Source organism: Nanorana parkeri, unplaced genomic scaffold (genome assembly GCF_000935625.1).
Source record: "Nanorana parkeri isolate BGI_ZX_2015 unplaced genomic scaffold, ASM93562v1 scaffold699, whole genome shotgun sequence".
Taxonomy (NCBI): domain Eukaryota; kingdom Metazoa; phylum Chordata; class Amphibia; order Anura; family Dicroglossidae; genus Nanorana; species Nanorana parkeri.
In genome coordinates this window covers 502463-508462 of record NW_017306967.1, presented here as the reverse complement: position 1 = coordinate 508462, position 6000 = coordinate 502463, and positions in this window count along the sequence as shown.

Below are 6000 nucleotides of genomic sequence, written 5' to 3'. Positions count from 1 at the left end.
GTTTGATTATGTATCATGAGTTTTGCTGCATGAAGATAGAAGTGTGAATAGACCCTAAGAGCATCAACATGCGTTGCTGTTTACTATGTGGATATGCATTGGAGGCCTATTAGAAATAAATGGTAACATTTCCAAAACACATGTATATGTGTTTTCAACTGGCTTTAAAGCATATCACATGATGTGTGAACATGCATGGTAATGTGCATGCATATGTGTGAATCTACTATGTCCATTTGGCACACTTTGCTAATTTTGGAAGATGCAATTGCTGACTAGAGATTAGTGAATGATGAAAATTTCCACTGATGATTCACAAGTTTTAGATCAAACTATAAGTGCAGTGTCATCACCCACACATTCTAAGCCCCATACCTACCACTTTTAGAAAAAATGCCACAGTGCCAGAGATATGAATTTGAGCAGCCTTTCTCTTTTCCTCCATATCCTGATGTGGATTAAAAGTGTGATGCCATAGGGATTGATCGAGGTACAATTTTTACATGTCACCATAAAAGAGTCCATCAAGAGCTGACAGCTGATGCATGTTGAAAGTTATACACAAATCCTCTTCACTAGGGCTTTAGGTTTATTGTGCATGAAGAACTGGACAACTCTTTTGACAAAAAAAAGATGATATTTGGACTGATCCCTACAGCCTGATACTCCCATCCCTCAACTTAAAATAAGCAGTCTTTCTCAGGGACTCTGAGATCCATCAGCCATTAGTCAGTAATCATCTGATTTATTCAGAAACTCCACCAAACTTAAAGTCCAGCGCTACACCATGCTAACTCCTGGACGACCCTTATGACAAATAGAAATTATATTTGGACTGATCCCTGCAGCCTTGTACTCTCATCCCTCAACTTAACATAAGCAGTCTTTCTCAGGAACCCTGAGATCCATCAGCCATTAGTTAGCAATCATCAGATTTATTCAGAATCTCCACCAAGCTTAAAGTCCGGCGCACCACCACAATACCTCCTTCATACTGTGAGGTAGACATGTGCGATTCGTTTCGTTCCGAATCGAAATTCGGACGAATTTTCGAAAATTCGGACATTCGGATGTATCCGAATTCCGAATTACAGACATAACGAATGCATACGAATCCGAATTTCCATTTCCGAAATTCGGTAGCGTTTGCACGAACGTTCGTTTAGTTTTCTGTTCTTATTCGTTTCTTATTCGTTTCGTATTCGTTTCGTTTGTTGGAGCAAAGTGACATTAGAGAAGGAGAAAAATATTTTTTCCCCCTCAAATGTCACTTTTGCTGCAAACGAATAAGAAACGAATAAGAAATGAATAAGAACAGAAAACGAAACGAACGTTCGTACTAACGCTACCGAATTTAGTCCGAATCCGAATTCCGAATCCGAATTGACTTTCACACCCGAATCCCGAAAAACGAAATAACACAAATCCGAATTTAAAACGAAACGAAACAAATTTTTTGGCAGTGCACATGTCTACTGTGAGGCATTTACCAGGCTCTTTAGAGCACAAATCTGGTATACTTTGAGTAGCCAAACTTGTCTATCTAGTTCTCCATGGCTTTTTGTATCAGCATCACCAATACCATGACACATGTATCTCCCCGGGGAATTGGAGAATATGATTCTCTAACTCTTCTCTTTTTCCCACAAATATGTGAGAAGAGTAGTCACTTTCTAACGTTTTCAATAAGTTCTGTTTCCTCCTCTGGACCTGATACCTGATACAGAGGGGTCTATTCACAAAGCTGCCGAAGGATCTGGCCGTAGCTTCGGCCGATCCTTCGGCTAGCTTCGGCACCAGGACCCCTTCGGTTCAGGAGAACCAAGGGGGTGCTGTACGGGCTATTCACAATAGCCCGTACAGCTCCCGATCACGGCCGAGCGGCTCAGTCGAGCGCTGAGCCGTGCTGAAAGACGAAGCTGGCCGAGCGGCCGGCCATTGGCCGGCCGACAGCCTGCTTCTGACAGCTGGGCGGAGCCAGCCGTGATCTTACGGCTGGCTCCGGCCACTTTCAGAGAGATCAGCGTCCCTGGTTGCTAACCAGGGACACTGATCTCCAAGCATCTGACTCTCCCTGGCGCCCCGGGAGTCTCCTGCTCCCGGCCGCCAAGGAGAAAAACCCTGCTGTGTCTTTTTTCTTTATTCTGACACGGAGCGATGTCAGAATAGAGAAAAAAAAAATTCCCATTCAAAAGCATTGAGAGTTTACTATTGGCTATTTCAATTTGCAATAGCCAATAGTAAACTAGCATTGTACCCGCCCTCTTTTGCAGTTCCCCACCAGGTCCACCAGCAGAGGGCGGGAACAATGCTAGTTTACTATTGGCTATTGCAAATTGAAATAGCCAATAGTAAACTCTCAATGCTTTTGAATGGGAATTTTTTTTTTCTCTATTCTGACATCGCTCGTGCCAAAATGAAGAAAAAAAGACACAGCGGGGTTTCTCTCCTTGGCGGCCGGGAGCGGGGGGCTCCCGGGGCGCCAGGGAGAGTTTTTCAATTTTTTTTACTTTTTTTTTTTACAGCAGCAGAGCCGCCGGACAATAGGAAGCTATTGGGCGGAGCTAGCTGTCACTGCTAGCTGCGCACAGTCGTTTTCTATTTACTTTTTTCTACTTTTTTCACTCTTTTTCTGTTCTGCTCGGTGCCTCTGAGGGACCGAGCAGAAGAGCCGAGCCAAATGCCGCTCGGCGGCATTCGGCTATTCTCTCACTGCTGTTCGGGATCTTTCAGAATAGCCCGAACAGCAGTGTGAAGCCTGCCGGAGGTTCGGCTCAGCCGATCCAGATGTTGGATCGGCTGAGTCGAACTCCACTTCTGATCGGTCATTCACTCGGCTGCCCTCGGCAGCTTTGTGAATAGACCCCAGAGTCTTACATTTTCCAAAGGGGACCTAATGTTGGCCACAGAGGAGAAATATACACTGGGCTGCTAATGCACAGCTGCATGTCCTGAAGTAGGAGACTGTGTGTGATGCCTTTTGTATTCAACATTGTTTTTGTTCATAATTGCCATTTTTGGAACAGACTGTGGAAAATGATTGCAGTTATTTTAACCCAGCAAGTTAGGTATTTTAGCAAAAATTTGTATTTTTTTTCTATATAAATCGGTCTTTTGGTACCTAAGTATAAATTTACATATTTACAAATACAATTATATTAACAATTGACAGATGGCTTCTAAAGGTAAAATTGTAAGGTCTTTTGTCAAAGCCCCACCTTCTTTTTTGCTCAAAAATGGCAGATTCTAGAACACTCAATTTGAAAATTGACAGCTCCTGGAATGACTTTAAAAAATAAATGTTTCATTGTTCCTTGTTTCTTCAAACCAGGGCATTTGGCAAAACATGTCTCAGCAATTACAGCTCCCATATTTGTCACCTGTAATGGGAATCTGTTATTATAAACATATGGGTGCTACCACTGTTGAGTACCTCTTTGTGGATGCATTCTCTGGGGCTGTCTCTATTATCCTTCTTTCTAGACTTGGAGAATCTAGAAAGAAACACATATCACATGTCCTACAATGTCACTGGTTCCAGGTCTTGCTCAGATCGAGAGAGCTCCTGGCCGGCCGTTTTTTTACTACGGCCGGCCCGGAGGTAGTTAAAGCAAGGAAAAGGGTAACAGCCCCACAAAATCAGCAATGGCAGCTCCCATGTTCCTAACATGATAGGTTCACTTAAAACAGTGCTCTCTTGCAATGCAATGACAGATTTAAGAATAGCTTGTTCTTACAAAGGAATTCTGAGTGCCTGTAACAGCCAAGAGTTCTGCTACTCTCACTTCCTTCACTTAGATACGCTAACATAAGCCAGCACATTCTTATTCAGTTCATCTTTCACTTAGGCTGTATAAGCTAGCTATGCCTACGAGTACTTAAAGCCTAGAGTCTATACTAGTGGTGACTATGCATTCAGGCCTCTTTTTGGAACAGTACAAGCCTTACAAACTATGATTCTCTTTCCCTCCATGGACTGAAGCTCTAATTCTTAGTGGCATAAACTGGAGCCAGCTAGTGCACATTCTCTGCAGGGCTAAAAACCCAACAAAGGCAAACTATTAAACTGGATCTAATCAGTTTATGTTTAAACTGGTACCAGAAGGTATTGTACTTTGGGTAAAATATGCTAAGGACAAGTTTTAAACAACACTACCTAATGGAAATGTTTTAAAATGCTGTCTTTTATGTAATTGCTAAGTAGTATTCTCTTTTCTGGTACAGCTCTTGCAATCTATAGCAGATGTAAGAAAGTGTTTGATACAGCTGAGCTCACAAACGTGGCAGGGATGTTTACACAAACACTTCTGCCAGTTTGGGAGCTGCCATAGGCCTTGGCTTGGCCCAGGCTTAACTCTTTTACATCTTACTAGACCAGCGACAATATTAAATTGTCTATGTGCCAGTGACCATGGTACCGTGGTTCCACATAGGTTCTTTAGGTCTTTATAGTGTCACAATTAAAGTGTATAGACAAAAGTATGTATGATTACATGTGATTTGACATGTTCATTTAGTAGATGGATCTCAGTTACATATAGGAAGATGTTATAGCTACAAAAAAAAAAACATTTGCTCAATCTTTTAATGTTCATTTCTAGTCAAACATCAAAATAAAGGAGATTAACATGGTTCTTGAATATGTTTTCATAAACTGTTTTAAAACTTTTTAAAAATTGTCCCCTTTTTGAGGGCTTATATGCAAGTTAATGGCTATAAAAAGGGTGTGGGGATTCGGATACTGCCCTGGGGGACATGTATCAATGCAAAAAACACTTTTAAAAAATACAGTTTTTAGAGGAGCAGTGATTTTAGAGTTGCTTAAAGTGAAACAATAAAAATGAAAAATTCCTTTAATATTGTGCCTGGGGAGTCCCCTTAAACTGCCTGTAAAGTGGCGCATCTGATCAATGTATAGAACCTGCTGCAGCAAAACTGATTTTTTTTTTTAAAGACATTTAAAAAAGAATGTGTGGCTCCCCTTCCCAAACAATACCAGACCCTTTAGGTTTGGTAGGAATGTTAGTAGGGTACCCATTTAAAGAAAAAAAGTGTGGTGCTTCCCCCAAAAGTCATACCAGACCCTTAAGGGTCGCCCCTGGAAAAGCACCTTGTTTCTGTGCTGATGGGGACAAGGCCTCTTCCCCACAAGCCCTTGGGCGTTGGTTGTGGGTGTGTGGGCATGGGGCTTATTCACATCAGGGTACCCCTTTTTCAGATCAGGGTACCCAGATGTGCCCCCCCCCTTGTATGAGTAAGGGGTACTTGTGCCCCTACCTATTCACTAAAGGGTTAAATTAAAGTTTTACAAAAGAGGCCAGACTTTTGAAAAAATCCTTTATTTGAAAAAAAATACCAAAAGACATGTTTTTGACTAATCTTTTATTTAAAAAAAAAAACAAATTGATCCACCAATGTAATCCAGGGTCAAGCACGACGTCCAGCATTGTCCATGACGACGACGACTCGACAAAATAAAAAATAAATAGAAATAATAATTTTTTTCAAAAGAAAGCCCGTCCGCTTGTGACGAACTCCCGCCGCAGAATGGCATTCTGCCGGCAAAATATAAACAATTGGGTGGAACTAGAGGTGACAGCTAGCTAGCTGCGCTCAATTGTTTACAGTTGTACGGCATCTGACAGGTGATTGGGTAAAGTAACGATGACTTCATGGCTCTTACAGAGTACTGTGCCCTGATTGGGCAAAATCTTGCAAGTTGGTGTGTTCGCTGATCAGGTGCTCACAAGCCAATCAGGTGCTCACAAGGCACAACACCCTGATAGTTGGTGTGTTTGCCGAACACACGAACTGCCAATGTTCGAGTCGAACTCTTGCTCAACTCGAACATCGAGCCCATCACTAATCCAATCAGAGCATGCCTTGTATTCATTGAAAAATGTACAAAGCGTTGTCAGAATAGTAATGGTGCGAGTGAATGACTCCCAGTGTTCAGTGTGCAGAGTGGAAGCCGCTGGAGCTTCAGCCAGAAGATCACGG